The sequence below is a fragment of the Suncus etruscus genome, chromosome 12, assembly GCF_024139225.1.
Source record: "Suncus etruscus isolate mSunEtr1 chromosome 12, mSunEtr1.pri.cur, whole genome shotgun sequence".
NCBI lineage: Eukaryota > Metazoa > Chordata > Mammalia > Eulipotyphla > Soricidae > Suncus > Suncus etruscus.
This window is the reverse complement of record NC_064859.1, coordinates 71,045,171-71,065,153: the sequence shown is the minus strand read 5'-3', so window position 1 is coordinate 71,065,153 and position 19,983 is coordinate 71,045,171. Positions and strand designations below refer to the sequence as shown.

The 19,983-nt window shown below is 33.9% G+C and overlaps 1 long non-coding RNA gene and 2 other non-coding genes across 3 annotated transcripts in view; all 3 read right to left on the bottom strand.

The window, feature by feature from the left end:
* LOC126024097 (uncharacterized) overlaps positions 1 to 19,983 on the bottom strand; it is a 451,235-nt gene that overhangs the window by 296,448 nt on the left and 134,804 nt on the right. The window lies entirely within an intron of this gene.
* On the bottom strand, positions 3,520 to 3,626 carry LOC126025098 (U6 spliceosomal RNA). The gene has a single exon (XR_007501145.1). It is a non-coding gene; the product is annotated as a U6 spliceosomal RNA (small nuclear RNA).
* On the bottom strand, positions 3,635 to 3,705 carry TRNAG-GCC (transfer RNA glycine (anticodon GCC)). Its single transcript has one exon. It is a non-coding gene; the product is annotated as a tRNA-Gly (tRNA).

Genomic DNA, 19,983 nt, shown 5'->3' with positions numbered 1-19,983 from the left:
GACTAAAATTTTTGCTTTACTCTGCATTTTTAATACATTTATGCCCCTTTTATGTTTTTACCTTGTGTTTTTTGTTTGTTTTGTTTTTGAGGTTTATTTTTTTGGTTTTGGGGTTACACCCGGCAGCACTCAAAGGTTACTCCTGCCTCTATGCTCAGAAATCGTTTGTGGCAGGCTCAGGTGACCATATGGAGTGCCCAGATTCGAACCATCATCCTTCTGCATGCAAGGCAAACGCCTTAACTCCATGCGATCTCTCCGGCCCCCTACCATATTTTTAACTGTATATTCTGTTCTGTAATTCAAATTATGTCTGTTTTTAAACTATCTTTACATTGTTTAATAAGTTATTTCTTCATTACTCTATGTGTAGTTTCACCTTTTTAGTGACATTTCTGTACATCTTATTATTATAAGCTAGTACTTGTTATTTTCAATTTCTATGAAGTTCCTTGACATTTCTTGTAATGTCAATTGGTAATGATGAACTCCTTTAACATTTTCTAGCCTGGGAATATCTGTCACTCCACAATTCTGAATGATAACCTTGTCAGGTTATCATGGTAAGAAATTTATGGTCAAGAAGTTGGGGAATTTTTCTCGTTCTAGCCATTTTATTTGAACTGAAAAATTTTGTTGATAAGTATGTTTATAATCTTATATTCTTTTCTTATACATATTATTTTATCTTCCTATTTAAAATTTTTAAATCACGACTAACGAAGTTATTCATAGTTTTAGATATATAACATTTATCTTGATGCTTTTAAAATACTATATTAATTTATCATTTTAATTAAGGTATATATTGCTATGACTCTCTCTGGGTTCCACTTATTTGGAAATGTCTGTGCTTCCTGTTCATGACTATTTTCCCTAGGTTAGCAAAATTTGAGTGTCTTTATTTTTCTAGAAGGCCAAACAGATAATGTGCAGGGTATGGCAATACATATGGTAACCTGTGAAGTACCTGAAGTAATAAGCACTGTGCATCACCAGGGTAGCCCAACTGTTTTTTTAAAAAAAAATTAAATAATTACTGACTTTACTTTTTACCTCCAACACTTGTAGTGCAAATATTTCTTCTCTTCTCTAGGTATTATTCTAGATGTCTTTAAAGGTATTCTCTCACTTAACCTTTGATCTCATTGGGGGCTCTGTGAGATCTGCTAAACTTTCTTTTATGTAAAGTTGATTGATTTAGATTCCATTCAGTCTGATTCCATTATACTTTTTCATTTCTATTTTAGAAGTTTTTTTTCTCTGAACTGTTTAAGTCGATAAAAAAAATTTCAATTTTTCCCCAAGATTGTTGAATATTTTAATAACAGTTATTATATGGACTAGCAGAGTTGCTTCGTGGATTGAAGAAATAAAATTAGGTTCTTCCTATGCAAATATATTGAAACATAATCTTTGCCTTTTCATTAAGCAACCCATTTTCTTTGTTTTCTTTTTCTTTTTGTTTTTAGGGGAAAACCTGCTAGTGCTTAAGATTAACTACTAGATCAATCTTGAGCTAGGCTCGTGAGCATATAGGATTATTGGAATCAATTCTCAATTGGGCTGGTCATGTACAAGGAAAATGCCCAACAGCCTCCCCAAACCACTTTCTTGAAATGATTATGCTATGATGACTATTTCTAGCATCAGACATTTCTTAAAAACTAATATCACTTTCTCACATTATACTATTTTTATGTATATAAAGAAATAATGATATATAAAAATATATGAGAATTCAATAAGAAATTTATTTCCAAAATAATCTAATAACAATAACAACCATATTAACTTATCATCTGCAAAAGTTTTACATCCATATTTTTCTCTTATTTATTTCAGTGTCTATGATGGATATTTTTTTCTGCCTCAGTTGATCTACATACTTTTATGCTAAATTATCACAAATAAAACTAAAACAAATAAATAAGATAAAATAAAATAAAAAGTAAATGTGCATGTATTTTGTTTTATTTTTCTTAATGTTTTTTTGGCTGAAAATTCAAAATTAAGGTATCAGCAAGAGGATTTCTTTGAGAATTCTGTTTATGGGTGAGTGCCTTCCCACTGTAACTTCACCTTGTCCTTTCTTTGCATCTTTAGAGTCTTCAATAAAATTTATTTAAAAAAACTAAAACAAATACAATAGGTCAATTTTAAGCAGCTTACCCTTTGATAATAATTGTGTTTCATGCCAGTTGACAAACTGTATTAACTTCATTAGAAAAAAATAATCGCAGAAGCCGGAGTGATAGAGCAGCGGCTGGGCATTTGCCTTGCATACGGCTGATCCAGGATGGATCCTGATCCTGGATGGAACCTCGATGTCCCATACGGTGCCCAGAGCCAGGAGCGATTTCTGAGCTTATAGCCAGGAGTAAGCCCTGATGTCGCCCTGTGTGCCTGCTCTCCCCCCCCAAAAAAAAACAGCAAAAAATTGTTAACAAAAAATATTAAAAAAGAAAAAAGAATTCCAGTGTCTGCTTGGGTTACCTACCAGATGCTAGGTAACTTAAACAACTGGTTTATGCTTTTATACTTCTGGAGCCCAGAAGTCTGATATTAAAGCTACTGCTGGTTCAGGTTCTAATTAGAACACTTTCCTTGGCTTAAAAAATATGCCTTTCCCCTATGCTCAATCACTCTTTCCTTGGTGTATGGTTATGTGCTAATAAACCCATTTAGTCTTAATTATTTTTTCCTATTTTGAAATAATAACCATGTTGAATTAAAACCAGGGTCACAATATATACATTTTGCAAAGGGGGGGCATAAGAATTAATTTCTTAATGACTATGATTGCTGGTTTCTGGTTCAGCTATACATCTTAGAATTTGTAAGATTTGTTAACTACAACAGAAATCCCAGTTTATTCATGCTTGGACTAAAGAATTCTTACTTTATCAACTTTCTTCTTTTACTGTTCTATTTTGATTTCAGATTAAATTTTAATAGAAAAGAAAGAAATAGTTTCAGAGATGTTAGCCATTGTGCTGTGTGCGTGTTTTTAAAACTTAAAGATTTGCCAACAGTATTTCTTGATTAAGAATATGTATCATGCCTTGATATTTTACAAATAGTACTGTACATTTTTCCTCTAATTCTCTATTTTTAGTTCATCTGGATTTTATTTTTTAATTTTCAGGTAATACAAAAGTGTACTGTAATTGTTTCCATTTGTTTATTTTGTTCTGTGGCCACACCAAGTAGAGCACAAGGTTAATTCCAATGTCTGCCTTCAAGGATCACTCATGGCAGGGTTTAGGGGACCACATAGTATACCTATAATCAAACTCATTTTGGCTTCTTATATGGCAAATAAATTCCCAGTCCACAGTACTATATCTCCAGACCTTGTTTCTTTTGATTAATTATGTCTTTTTAATAATTTATTGACTAGATTGTGCATTGTTCTTAAATCTTTAATATATTTAATATTTCAGAACTGACATTATCTCCAATTATACTAGATATAATTTGGTATTAGTAACATTCCAAAAATTAAGTATGATCTTTTTTAATATGGAATGCTTCACGAATTTGCGTGTCATCCTTGCGCAGGGGCCATGCTAATCTTCTCTGTATCGTTCGAATTTTAGTATATGTGCTGCCAAAGCGAGCACAAGAAAGTTGCATGAGCCGGGAATCAAACCCGGGCCTCCCACATGGCAGGCGAGAATTCTACCACTGAACCACCCATGCACGTGATATTTTTTTCACTTGCTTGTGCTTAATAGATTTGTTTGTTTGTTTGGGTCACACTCAGCAGCACTCAGGAGTTACTCCTGGCTCTGCGCTCAGAAATTGCTCCTGACAGGTACTGGGGACTATATGGGATGCTGGAATTCAAACAACCGTCTGTCCTGGATTGGCTGCATGTAAGGCAAAAGCCCTAAGGCTGTGCTATCTCTCTGGCCCCAATTAATAGATATATCTTAATAAAATTTCACAAGTCATTTATATATACATATTACATCAAAAATGTAGTGTTTTCATTAATTTAACTTTTATAGTGGGGTTCAGCAAGTTTCAGAGATTACTCTTTATTCTGAACTCAGAAATTACTTCTGGCAGGCTCAGGGAATCATATGGAATGCTGGGGAGTGAACCAATGGTCGGCAGGGTACAAGTCAAACACCCTACCTATTATGCCCCTAATTTAACTCATGATGAAGTAATTTAGTTCTATTATCTAAGTAAATAAAAATATTTTTGCTACATTATTTTAAAATAGAACAAAACTGTTGAAAACGACTGAGGTGTATTCTCTTAAATTTGAAATCCATGGATATTTCTGCTAAGAGTTGTACTGTATCTCAAACCACAGCTCTTTACAGGTAGTGAATCAGATTCTCCACTGTGTAGTCTACTAACAGTAAAAAAGATGGCCAAAAATCTCTCGCTTAATATGTATTATTATAGAGGAAATAAGGAAGGGAAAATTGAGATTAAAAATGCTTCAGCAAGTATTTCTTCAAATGCAAATAGACTCCATTAAAACTCAAGAGTAGTAAAAAAAAAACTCAAGAGAAGTGAATAAAAAATGGTTTATACTCCTGTGGTAGAAAGAAAAACACTATGGGGAATGGAAGGTATGAGTGGGGTATGTACCAATCTTACCCTTAACACTAAGTTATAGAAATGAGGTTATAGAAAGGGGAAAAAAAATTAAGGGAGAAATTAAAAGAAGCATATGAGAGGTAATAGAGGCAGGGATCTGGGCACTTGAGTCATCAATACTATAAGTTTAATGATGTGGGGTATACGTATATATCTAAACTACAAAACCAACAACATTTGAACTCAACATGGGACCCAAGCAATAACCAAACTTAAAAATGTACCTATCAAAGAACTGGAGAGATAGTAAAGTGAATAAGCCATTTGCCTTGTTAAGAGTCAGGATTAAGCCCTAAGAACTGCTGAGTGTGGCCAAAAGCCCAAAACCATCACAGACAAAAAAATTTTTCTTCTTAAGGAGGAATTATGGGAGGTAGAAAGGAACCTGGAGGCATTGGTTGGAGGGAAGTTTACACTAGTGGTTGAATTGGTGGCTGAAACAGTATATGCTTGAAACTCTATTCTGATCAACTTTGTAAATTGTGATGGCATAATAAAAATAAACTTTAAAATGGTTTGACCTATTTAAATCTTCTCTATTTCCAAATTTATGTGACAATAATTGTGCTAGATATTCTCAAGCCAGAATGAGAAATCAAGGTAGAAGCATATTCTCTTCGTCTCCTCTCTTTGTGCCTTTTATTTAGTTTCTTCAGTGGATAAAGAAAAAAAGCTTGAAAGTACTTTAACTGGAAGTACATTCTCTGCACCTTTAACTTTTTCTGTATCTGATGAATGTCTGAGTTTCTGGAAGGTGGTATATCGATTGACTACTGTTTTTTTTTTTTTGTTTGTGGTCCTATAAAACCTATCAATACATATGTCTTTTGGAAGTACTCGTGCTACTTGTCAGCGATATTTGAAGATATCTAACCTACTAGCATATAGTCACTTGGTAGTATGAGTTTCCAAAACTAAACTTGAAAGAAGTAATCCATAAACAATCCTAATTAATTCTGCATTCTTTCATTGATTTAGTGATTATACCAAGAAAGAAGACATTAAAAATTATTTTAAGATAGAAATCAAATCAGATAAATTAGGAGTAGTGATACTAAAACCACACTAAGAAAATATTTATTAATAACAGTGAGGGAAGCAAAGATTCCAACACAACATATTCACACAGTTTGTTGATAAATTAGAATTTAGTACTGCTGAGATGGTGTCTGAACTGCTTATTTAAAAAAAGCTTATATGACAGATATGTATTTACTTAAACAGGTTAAGTAAGAAGTAGATATAGGAGTAAGAATAAATAACTTTAGAATTAATAGCTTAGGTTAATATAACCTTAATATGTATTGCTAAGCTAATTAATTCTGTCTAGAAAGCACACAAAATTCAGTCTGCAAACTCTAGGAAGATGATCTCAAGGAGAAAGAGAACTGTTTAACTTAATATATTATTAGTCGCTAAATGTCACCAATATATCACAGTGATTAGTTTAGTATTATGATTCATGCTTATTCTTCTTGTCTCCAATATGTCAGTCCCTTGGAGTTGGAGATAGATTGGATAGAAAAAAAATTCAAACTCATAATAAAAGTGATTTTCAAACAGCCTTGCAGAGTAGACTCACCATGTACCAACTTCGTTATTACAGATCTCTCCTGTGCTTACCACTGACCATGCTTAATAGTTTTGATCTTTGAGATCTATTACCATGGTACTTAGATGTAGGAAGCTGCAAAATAAAAACTGGGTTATATGTCCAAGAACCTTCATGTTTTATAACAATTCAATTCTAAAATGTTATTTTTGCTCAAATCTGTTTGAGGCAACCCAGGTGGTTCTCAGGGTTTATTCCTCATTGTGCACTCAGGGATCACTCTAAGCAGTGATTGGGGAATAATCTGTGGTGCTGGGAATTGAACCTGAGTCAACCACAATCAAGAAAGTATCTTCCTCACAGCTTCTCTCTCTCTCTCTCTCTCTCTCTCTCTCTCTCTCTCTCTCTCTCTCTCTCTCTCTCTCTCTCTCTCTCTCTATCTATCTATCTGACCCTGTAATTTCTATTTTATTTATTTCACTTTCATTTCTGAGGCTTATTAATGCTGAAGTGTTAAAGTATGGTTAACATCCTTAAATATGCATTTATAGCTTCCAATATTCATATATAATCTATAAAAATTTCTTAAAGTTTCATAAATAACAGCACTTCTATATTAAATAACTTTAATACTATATTATTTAACCTTTAGTATTGTGCAGCCTTAAATCTAACCAGTGCATATGTACACAAGCAAGAAAAGGAAAACTGGAATCTAAACAACTGAGAAACTAAATGTTTCATGCCTAATCAGAAATCAACAAGAAGGTGTAGTAGAAGAGCTCAGAAATCTCTAGACTTAAATCTTACTCCACTGCTCAGAGAATTTGTAACTTACTTTATCTTTCGGTCTCAGATTCTTCCATGAACAAATAGGTCTATTGTAAGAGTAAAATGAGCTGATCTAGGTGAAGTCATTGGATGGTTTAGGAGACATGAAGGACACTGCCCCTTTGTACTCCTTTTTCCCTGAATTCTGTATGGCATCACATGGTTTTATGTTCCTAATTCATGCCCAACTTGAAACTAAATGAAGGCTAGACACAGGAATCAGACAGTTAAGGATTTATTACAGAAATGCCTAGGTGGTACAATTTGGTGAACATATGACCAAATAGACTATTCCAGAATTGCCTGTCTGGCACTCCTTTATCTTTTTTATTTAATTTTTTCTTTATTTTAACATCTTGATTACAAATATGATTGTGATTAGGTTTCAGTCATGTAAAAAACACCCCCCTTCACCAGTGCAACATTCCCACCACCAATGTCCCAAATCTCCCTCCATCCCACCCCACCCCCACCTGTACTCCAGACAGGCTTTCCAGTTCCCTCATTCATTCACATGATTATGGTAGTTCTCTGTGTAGTTATTTCTATAACCGCACTCATCACTCTTTGTGGTGAGCTTTATGAAGTGAGTTGGAAGTTCCAGACCTCCTCTCATTGTCTCTGAGGATTGTTGCAAAAATGACTTTTATTTTTCTTAAAACCCAGAGATGAGTGAAACTATTCTGCGTCTCTCGCTCCCTCTGACTTATTTCACTTATCTTAGTCAATCCAAATTTATGGGTTTTAAGAAAAATGAAAGACATTCTTACAATAATAATTTTCAGACACAAAAGAAAGAAGGGCTGGAAATTACAGCTCACCTCATGCAGCTCACCTCATGAAACTCAGCACAAACAGGGATGAGTTTAGTTAGAGAAATAACTACATTTTGAACTATCCTACTAATGAGAATGTATGAAGGAAATAGAAAGTCTGTCTAGAGTATAGGCAGGGGTTTGGTGGGGAGGAAGGAGATTTGGGACATTGGTGATGGGAACGTTGCACTAGTGATTTGTGGTGTTCTTTACATGACTGAAACCCAAACACAATCATGTATGTAATCAAGGTGCTTAAATAAAATATATATAAAAAAGGAATTGCCAGGTAAAATAACTTAATGAGAGGGCAAAAGTCTGTAGCACAAATGTACAGTGGAATAAAGTCACCCCCCCCACTATCTTAGAAAGAAATGAATAAGTACAAAATACTATGCTCAGTTTTATCAACAAGTGACTTTATCAATTAAGAAATTAGAACACAAACTTGTTACAATCAAGCAGTCAGGAGACATGAGTAAAGAATCAATGGTGGTTAAGTGTTCAGATGTTTTCAAAATTCAAGCTAGTTGGTATCATCCCCTACAATATGTGAAGAAAGAGATTAAAAATTCCTACCAGTAAACTTAATTTTCCATCTTATTACTAAAGTAAAAAATATTTAAATTGACTTGTGACCTTTCTTTACTCCTATATCTAGATCCAACATTAATTACACTTATATATATATTTGTATATAAGTGTGCATGATTTGAACAATACCTGTGCATGATTTGAATAGATAAATAGATTGCATTTTGTTATTTTCTCTTGTGCTATCTTAATTTTTCTTCTCATTTTCAAACCAACAAAAATGCCCTTGACCTTCTTTTATCTCCAGTCTTCCTTCACCTACACATATAATCATAGCTTTTCCCTAATATATTCTCATAGCTCAGTTTCAAAAAGTATCTTTTTGTCTCCTGTTTTCATTAGCTGCTCACAAAAATACATTTTTAATTCATAGTGTACCACAAATATTTTTTCATAACAGCATGAATATATCTAGGATGTATTAGTAATTGACAATTTACCCTGTTATACCATGATTATTTTATTTGCTCTTCACCATAATCTATAGTCTTAGGACATATTCCATTTGGGGGGCTATGTTGAGTTAACAAGGCTTAGAAACATCAAGTAAATCCAAGTGAATGAGAAATGACCTACATTGTGATAATCATTAATTCAGAAATATCACTGATTTTTTAATTGGGTGTTTAGTAGGTACATCAATGCTTACAAGAACCTAGAAATATAACATGGCAGGGTTGTAACTTGTGCTATTGTCAGGTAAGAGCACAAACTTCTAATTTCTCTGGACTTTAGGGCAAGGGTTGATAACCAAGAGACATATGGCAATGGTAATATAATAAAAAAATGGCATATGAGTGTTAAGTGGGTTTCACAAGCAAGTTCTGGCACTTGGGCCATTTCACATTTGTCATAGATCTTAGGTAATTACTCTTATCTAGCTCTGATCCCTTATAATAATAGAAAATGAATTATTTTCATTAAGACATATAGGACTATCTATGTTATATTTGCATTGTTTTGCCTAAACAATTTGTTAAATTCAGTCTTATAATTAGTAAACTGGTATTTATCAAATTTTGTTACTTGGGGATTCTTGAATAATGTTACCTTCAGCCCAAGAATATTAAGCAAATTGAGCTTTTCATAGTTTAAATGTTCACAGTTTAATTGGGTTGTGCCAAATCTGATCCACCTGCAATCAAAACAAGAAAAAAAAATCACACAGACATGTAAATCACTTTTGAGCAGTTCACACATGTGTTTTTTTGTCTGACAAGTACAGTAGATTTCTTTGAGCATAGAATGAAAGAAAAGAGCAGGCATGGTGTGCCTTTCCAAACAGTTCATTGCCCATAAGGGGAGACTAAATAAGGCATCTTTAAAGACAGGTTCTGGGCAGCTGCAAGATGTCTTTTCTGTATACTAATTTATGTAGCTAAGAGATAAGTAAATTAATCTTCATTATCAATCCGCCAGATAGCAAGAGTCAAACTGAATTGCCACTCCCTCAGTGCAGGAAGGAAATCACCCACATGGCAGATGGTGTGTTTTCTTATGAATCCAGGTGCACCCATGACAGATTTTGGCAACGAGAATGATTTTCAACCCTGGACAAGCCTGCCGATTGCTTCTGCTTACTTTTGCTCCTGCCTCTTGATGAGCTGCAATTGTGATTAGACAAATCACATCGTCTATAATCTGGTCCCCTTTCCCTTAGCCATGATTCATTCTGACAAGGAAAGTTTAAAAGCAACAAGTAAAATATGATAAACAATATCCATCATGGCATAGGGGAGTCCAGCTAAAAGCTTTCTGTCACTATCAATAACACTGTTTAGTTTTCAGCTTCCCCTTTGTATTGCATTAGTGGCAAATGTAAAATCCAAAGTACAAGCACAGGTTCAGTGGAGAATACCTGTGCCATTCTTAGACTTCTTGTATGTTTTCTTCAAGTTGCCATGCTACTTCTGGACTTTGGAATAGTCTATGGGCTAGAACTTAGACCAGTCCTTCCCTGAAGGAAGCTAACCCAAGCCTCATTTTATTAATTTATTCTGACAAACTCTTCCTGTTCAGTTCCTACTATTATTTTTGAAAAGCTGGCCTTTCACTTCTTTGAGTCTGCTTGTGTCCATATCTTTTCCATATTGCTTTCTATAGTGATTTGGTATCTCTTGGCCCTAGACACTTAAGGGATGGAATTTTGCACCTGAATCCACAGTTACTCACTTCTGATTCCAGACATGTGACTTTCCTGTGGATACATAAGCTAGTGGTACATTTTGAGGAAATGATCTTGTACTACTAGAGGTTTACATACTCAATATAGACCTTTTTAAAAAGTTCTTTATTGGAGCATTTTGGTTTACTCACTCAGAATATTATCAGCTATTTTCTTTACTCAGTGAGTTATTTTTTCATATTTTCAAAGAATTTTTCATTATATCCCCAATAAACATTCTATTTTTGTTGAAGAATGAAATCTAAATGATTTCTATGCAAAACTATTTTTCTTGAAAAAAAATGATCAGAATAGATTTTTCTGGTTCTACGATATATGCAGGAAATAGAGTCCTTGCATCAGTACTGGGTTCATGCTAAAAAAAAATGATGAAAAATGTTCTTTCTACCCCATAGTAGGCCTCTGTCTTTGAAAAAAATACAATAATGAGAAGATAGAATTAGAGAGAATTTATGTAACATGCCACCGTATTCAGGACAATTTTCGTCATTGATCTACTGAATTCTGATTCTAGTTGGCAGGTTTTTATAGTATCAAAAAACCTAGGTTAGGCTTTTAAAAAATTAACTGATACCTTTATATTTCACTTTTTATAAAATATATAAGACCTGTCCTGTTTACCCTCTAGGTTTGCTATAAAATATAAAATTAATACAGTTGATAATACAGAATAAATGATATATCTTTATTCACAATAGGGTATTTATAAAAGTCTCAGACATTTTAGTCATGCAAAATGCTCTTTATATTGTGCCTGTCAAGACAGAAGATAGCCAAAGAACAAATATATATTTAACAACAAAAATTTTTCATCAGAGAAAAACAAATAGTGTGATATGACCATTTTATTTTATTTAAATTTGCTTGAAATTGTCTTAAATACATATACAAAATACAATCATTATTTTTGATGGTATAATTTTTATTGTCAGCTGCACTTCTTGATCATTGTTGATTGATTTCTCTAGTTGTATTTTAGTCAATAATTATTATCCCTAAACTCAAAACTAGAAATTGTGATGTATTTGTAATCAGTTGGGTGTTTGTTGTCGTTCTGACTAGCTCACTAATTTGCATTCTGCTGGTGGCTTTACTAGTATATGACATCGTCAGACCCTGCTCATATTTGATGTCTAAGGCTGCTTGGTCTGAGATCTCAGCACGATACATTTTATTCATGATTCTTTTATACCCAGTCATCTAGTCACATGTTTTTTCCATCTACTTTCAAGATTCAAAAAGGCAAGATCCAATGATGATTACATAATCGAGTATAAGCTGGGATTTTCGGCACAAAATTTGTGCCAGAAAAAAACCAAACTCTGCTTATACTCGGGTCCTACAGGTTATTTGATTTGGTGCGCACGCACTGTAGTCTCCAGTCGTCTTCTGCTGTATGCTGGAGGGTGCAGAGCCTTAGGTAAGTCCACAAGTCGCCGCTGAGCTGAAGAGGTAGGAGGCTGAACTGAACCGGATGCCACTGAACTATTTAACCCACAATATTCTGCAATTTGTATGAGACCGAGAGCAGTGATGAGGATATCTACGAACTCAGTGGTGATGACAATGTCTATGCTGATACCCTCACATCAAATACAGATGAGGAGGAGGAGGAATCCAATTTTTGAAGGATTTTAACCTTTGTGAATTAACTGATTGCCTGTTAAGCTACGGTTTGCTCTTTATTTAAAGTTTCAAAGTTATCGCTGCTAGTTTACAGTTTTTCTTTAGCAATCAATATTGAAAAACACTTAACCTACTGCTTCCTCAATTATTGTAATTTTTGGGGTATATATTTTTATTTTTGAAATGTACCAGTGGCTTATTCATTTTCCACCTCAGTTTATGAGTCATTATGTTTACCTAGTTTTTAGGATAAAATTACAGGTGTCGGCTTATACTTGGGTCGTCTTACACTGGAGTATATACAGTAGTTCTCACCTGTTGAATTTTATTTTCACTTGCCACACTAATCTGAGGTCAAAATTCATAGAACATAAGCAATGCTGTGGCCACATTTGCAAGTATGCCAACACATTAGTTCATTTTTTTCATTCTTAAACAAATTAACAAAAAAATAACCTTGAGTCTTTTTTGTCGTGGTGGTTATCCCTATGAAGAAAATGTGGACCTCAAAGAAATCTTTCATATAAAATATGACTTTCTAAAGACATAAGAAATGCATAAAATAATTGGAGAATGAAATAAAAGAAAAACAGAGCATGTAGAATGATGTAATCTGAGGCAAGGCATGCATTCAAAAAACTTCAGAAGTTTAGACTCAAGAAACATAAAAATTACTTTCCAATTATCTCCATAGATAAAGAGAGATAAGCACAGACATAATAATTATACATCAAAAATTACATAACTCTAGCCTGAGTTATAACAAATTAAATATTTTAATTTATTAAAGAAAACTGTATATGTATATATTTTCTACAGGGAAGACTGTATAATAGCTACATAACAATGAGTAATTTTTAAGGTACTTCTGTATACATTATCTCACTAGCTGTTCTCAATATTGTTTGAGGAAAGTGTTATTCACATTATGCTAAATAGAATTGGTAAGAGGGTGGGCAGAAGGCAGAGCAGTCAGATTGGATTGGAGAGTGGTTATCTTGTAGGGCAAGGACTAGGGCCATAATTTTACTATAGATCATAGACCATCAGCTCAAATTTATTGGCTATAGTTATTAAGTTATTAACTTATTTAACACATATTATTGGATTCTACAGTATAATAATATCTTTAGTAATATAGAGATTATATTTTATATAGAAGATATGTACTTTGAAAAAATTGATAAAAGAACTTCCTAAAAGTCCTGCTGGCTGTAAAAAACAGTTAAATGGAGTGCCATTTTTTTGTTGAATGGTTTAATTATATTGGAATGCACAATTTTTTAATATGCAAATAAAGTTTTAAAACCTGGTTGTGTGGCCTTTGGAAAAAAAAGATAATAAGCACTAGCAATAAAACTGATATTGACAGAGGGTTTAGATAAAGGTTTACAGGGCTATACATGTATTCCTCTGGAGATATAAGTTCTGACTATTTCCCAATACAATATCATAAACAAATGTAATTAAGCATTTACTAATAATGTGATTTTAATTAATTAAATTAATTTTTTCAGAAAGAATACAATAAGTAAAATTCAATCCTAAACCATTACTAGTATCACTGTGTCAAAATGATTATATTATTCAATGAAATGAAAGCAAAAGTTAAACCTGTCATAGCATGAACTAGAGAGTGGTACAGACATCTAAACTATTAAAGGAAAAAAATATAGCAAACCATGGTGTGTTAGGAAATAATTTATTAAGACAAATTGAGCAGAGTACTTAACATGAAGAGCAAAATCAATTATATGTAGTGTAGGTTAAAAACTAATATATGGCAGGAGACTGTATACTGCTGACTTGACTGTCCCCTATACCCTACATGATTCCTTGAGTACTACCAGGAGTGATCCCTCAGTACAAAGTTAGATATAATCCCTGAGCATCATGAGATGTAGTCCCCAAATCAAACAAACAAATATTAACAAGCAGAATCACAGAGATACCTAGGGTTTATTCTGGTTTAATTCTCAACAGTATATGTCCTACCACCCCACCCTCTAGTATCATTCTTAGTTACTAGCACTGTAGGGTCTGAACCAATATTCATCCTGGGGCTTAGCATTCAAAAGCCCAGATAATTAAGTATAATATGGAAGTCTTCTTGTGTTCCATTAGCATTGCTTGAGTGTCTACCAATCACCTCCCAAAAAGTCTTAGCAAACAAAATAATTGCAGCCAATATCATAAGAACTCCAGCATTACATTTGTTTCCCCATGCCTTGCTAGAGCTCACTACTGAACCCAGAAAAAAAAATAATAACATCAGCACACACACACACACACACACACACACACACACACACACCTACAAGCAACCAATAAAAGGAAAAACAGACAGAACAACAAAAAAATGTAGGTGCTATCCCTCCCCATCTTAGTCTGTCCTGTCCTGTCATCTTTATTTTCAGGAAAGTTCAAATTTCAGTCTCTTTTGAGAATTTTCAACCAGACTTTATTGACACACTATTATCCATATATCTAAAAATGACCATTGAAGTGACAATACACAGAAAATATCTGTCATCGAGTCCTTTTTAAATGCAAATGACCTTATGGATTGTAAAGTAAGTTAGTAACTCACTGCTGCCTTTAATTTTTTTTCTTGAATCTTATACCGTGACCAGTGGAGGGGCTCTTCTTGCTCCTCTGAGTTCACCATCTGCAGAAGCAAAACCCAGCCAACAATGACAATATTCTGAGCCCAGAGTGAGTGAAATAGCAGACAAAGGCTACAGAGACTCAAAAAGAGATATGGTATTTATCATTCTTTCATGTTATTGTTTCCAAGCAGTCACTCGTGCTCTCCTTTCTCTGGGCAAGTCACAAGAGAGGCCCTGTGTTCTTATGATTGTAGCACCTCTCCAACCAACAGCACAGTTCTCTTTGGGTTTTGCAGTATGTAGAATCCACTTCACCACTCATCCTACCTGCCTGCTCCACATCCTTTTGTCTCACTCACAGGAACACTCAAGGTTGCAGCCATAGGTTGTGTTTTGTTTGCTTTGTTTTGTTATTGTTTGGGGGTAGGGACATGCCCAGAAGTGCTTTGTTGTTTCTCCTGGCTCTGCCATCAGGAATCATTTCTGTCTTTGCACAAGGGACCTGCGCAGGCAGAACTGGCAATATACAATGCCAGGAATCAAAGCCAGGGTTAACAACTTGCAAAGCAATCACCCGTACCTACTGTACTCAAACCATTATCTCTGGAGAGATAGTCATACTACCTCCTAAGTTATATGTTTTAAATACTAATACTATTATCAACTCTAAAAGAATATTTATTAACTTTTGTGATATACTTTCAGAGTTATAATTTTTTATCAGGCACTTGCTGATTAAAAAGCTAGAACTTGTTTTTTATCAAACACTGAGTCAGGGACTGAAGTGTGAGTAGAAAACTGAGGTATAGGAAAAACAGAGAAGGGGAAGTTAATTAGCATGTGGGACTAGCATGAACAAAAATAATTCTTTATTTTCCCTTTCAGAAATGTGATATTTTCTATAGTTTCTACCAATTATTATTTGGAAGTTTTATTTCTGAGGAGGCAGAAATAAAAGATAAAACCTGAGGTAGCAATCAGACCATGAATCTCCACTGTAAGTTTGTATAGTAGTATATACATGAGGACTATAGGAAGGTTGGATAATTCTTAACAGGGTTAGTTTTACTTTGCCATCAATTCTATAGAAAATTGTTTTTCTTCATTTACTGTATCCTCTCATTCATGCTAATATAGATTATTCTACAAATATTCTGGGACCTTATTGAACAGCTTACTGACAGAGGATGTGAATGGGACTGAGATTTATTTGTGAAACAAGCCCCATAGTAATTATCATCTTTTCTAATACCATTTTGAAATTATATGTCATTTTTTCCTGGTTATTCAAATCACTTTTACATATACCACTACATTGCTCCTAAAGTTTCTGAGATATAACTAGGTGCATGTCTTACTGTACTTATTTTATATGGACATCTGACATATTGGTTTCAAAATCTGCAAAAGAGAACATGGCATCACAACTGTTATCAAACTACGCATTATTATCAGTCATTTTGCAGATAAGTTGCCATGTATGTAAAAATGTTTTAATCATTTCTTTTTGATTACATGGCTGAATATTTTATATTGACTTTACAGTGTAGAAGTAAATTACAATAATTCATTATATAAGTTTCAGCACAACATCAAAAGTAGAAAAACAAAAAATGGAAATAGTGTAGATATTATCACTAAGATATTAAGAGCATTTTTAGATACTGACTATGCAATGGTTATAAAAGCACATTATTTCAGAGCTAATGATTTAATCTGACTAGTGGAATAATGAGGTAAAATTCAGGATGAAATGCTTCTGAATAAACAGCATTATTAAAATCTGGCTAAATACATTGGGATTTTAATTATAACAGGAAGAATTCTGTAGGACCAAAAATAGTAACACCTATGATACATTTGGTCAAAGAGAGTGAGTTTGCAATTGTTTTTTATTTGTATATGAACTAATATAAATTTGAGATTGATATGCAAAGGAATAAAAGGATAAAGAGTATCACATAGTTTACACAAATGATATCACTGCACGTTATTTACTGAAAACTATTACAACTACTTTTACTTCAAAGTAACAAATTATAAATTTCATAAAAATGTGCTCAAGATTTATCATTGTCCAATATCAAATATAAAAGTCATAATTAGATAACAGAAAAAAGATAGTGACTCTTTAGGTGAAACATTAAAGGTAAGAGAAAAAAAAGATAACCTAGAATTTATTAAAGATTAAAAGCCGGATAGCACAGCGGCATTTACTTTGCAAGCAGCCGATCCAGGACCAAAGGTGGTTGGTTCGAATTCCGGTGTCCCATATGGTCCCCTGTGCCTGCCAGGAGCTATTTCTGAGCAGATAGCCAGGAATAACCCCTGAGAGCCGCCGGTGTGGCCCAAAAACCAAAAAAAGAAAAAAGAAAAAAGATTGAAAGCCTCCGTCCTAAGCAACAGCACAGTGGATAAGGTGTTTGCCTTGCACGTGACCAACCCAGGTTCAATCCCCAATATTCATATGGTCCCCTGAGCCTGATAAAAGTGATTTCTGAGCACAGAGCCAGTAGTAACCCTGAGCCCTAAAAACAAATATGATAAAAACTCTACTCTGAAAGATAATATAAGAAGCATAAAAAGACATTGCCAACACTGCGAAAATATTTTTAAATCAATTTACTTAATATGTTTACTTAATCTACTTTATTTATTTTTTAACTTAATCTACTTTAATATTTTAAAAGACAATCTACCCATCCCATATATACCATTGAGCTGGAGAGATATTACCATATGTGACAGTTGCCTTGCATGTACCTGCCTGGTTTAAATCTCAGCACCATACATGGACCTCAGAACCCCATCAAGAATAAACTTTGAACAGAGCCTAGAGTAAATAGAGAAAACTTCTGTTTGTGGCTGAAAAAAGAAAGCATAAGAATTCTTAAAACATCAATGAGATTGATCTGACCATCCATGGACTACAGGAAAACAACAGGGAATAGATAGCATTGCATGATGGTTGACATTAGATTAGAAAACTGATTATCCAATAGTCATGGGACAGGGATAATGAAAAATAAAGACTGAAATAAATTGTGGTCGAGAATCATGGGCTTTATGGAGGCACATGGGTACAGTGAATTTGGACATCAATACCATACAGTTTAACATTATTTAGCCTTCTTACTTATACTATAAAATTTCAACAATATGAACATGAGATTATAAAATCTACATAAGTATTTTAGCAGAAAATTTGGTGTACACTTTACCAAAAAATTTATACATAACACACATCCTACAACTACTGTCACAACGGCAGCCCAAATTTACCACTTATTCACTAATCACTGCAAAGACACCTAACTCCCCAAACTCCATTATGCATATTTTGAAATTGAGATTATGGAGTGTTTTGGGGGACAGGGTGAGTTGCATCTCCCTTTATCTCCATACTTCTAAAAGTTCTGGAAGCCATGCATGAATCATACCCACCACCATGTCTGTCAATGCCCTAGACTCAATGCTATAGCCAATGTCATAGTATCAATTAACTCGTAAAAGAGAGGCAAACTGTACCTCAATAATTTATGGATATATGGTTCTCACAATCAATCACACTGGGGCACCTCAGAGAAAATCGGAATAAGTTCCCCATCCTACTGAAGACCAGAAACTGTACACACACACCACAATCTCCATCACAACAATGACCCAAATGCACCACTTTGCCACTAATCTCTGCAAAGATACCTAACTGCCAAGAGTTCCAGGTATGTTTTCTGAAGGCCTGCAGTCACTGGGGTCTTTAGTGTGAGAGGGCTGACCAAATCTTCCCAAACTACTATACTTCTGGAAGCCTTTGCAGCTATGTACAAGATTTGCAGTCTCTATCTTGTCAATTCATCAGCTCCATAAATCTCAAAGTTTTGTACCCCATAACACCTCCATATATTTCAATACTGCCTTCCCAATAGGAAATGCGCCAAATTATATGTAAAATTTTAGAAGTCACCTAAATTCAATGAATAAAATGGACAACAGAATGCTCAACTAGCAAAAAGCAGCTTAATAAACCTACATAAAGTGACAAAATGACCCAATTTTGAGATATGATCATTTTTATTGAAGATTTTTTCCATAATTCTATTACCATTTAGTTGTAACAAGCAAGTGAAGTAAATTATTTGTACATGCCAAGTGACAAGATTGGGAGAGGGAGAAATACTAGTGATAATGATGTAGGGAATGTTACGCCTATGGTAAAATTCTTATTGAAACAATGACTGCCAAAAATACAATTATAAACAACTTTGTATTATATGGTGCTTAAATCAATAAATTATTAAAAGAGATGATTCATGGTAATTTCATATCAAAAATGTGCAGCATCAAATACAATTATGTAATTAAAATTAAAGCAATGATATATCATAATATGACTACTAGAGTGGTCAAATATGACCACTAACAACATTAGATTTGAGGTTTGCTATGGCAGCTGACTTTACTGACCTAGTAGGTAAATGACATTTCAGAACTCCTTTTTGTGTGGCATATACACAGCACAAATACCCAAGCTTCCTAGTCAGCAGAAAAAAAAAAGTCACAACTCTGGAGCTTTGCCATACACAGAGAACTTGATATTCCAAAGGGATACATGATTGCTTCTTTGTTCCCTTCTTCACAAGATATTAATTAGCCCCCAAGGAATAAAACCATAAAGTGGCTTATAGCTTAGTTTAGCACTACTTTGGCTCTTTGTGTTGGCCAGAGCACTGATTAATTTTTTAATTAGTCTTATGACTTCCTTATTGAAATGCATGTTACTAAATAGTAACTACTGATCATCAGCAAGCTTCTACTCACTTAGATCAAGGGTGACCAGGGACTATGCGTTAAGTCAAAGCCGCTTAGCCTCTGTGCAGGGCTTTCAGAATCCACTGCTAAGTGCAACTTTATCTTCCAGTCAACTTTGAGTGCCCTAGACATTTCACCAATATCAACAGATTTGTATCTTTAAATTGGACATTAATTTCACATAACCATGCTTTAATCTAGACTATCTTCCTTGGGAATGCTTTTTCTACACCTAGAGTAATTCCATATAATTCCTATCTAAAATAGTGACATATGAAAATCATTGTATGTAATAATTCAATAATAAATATTAGTTATAATTTTGTCATTTTATATAAG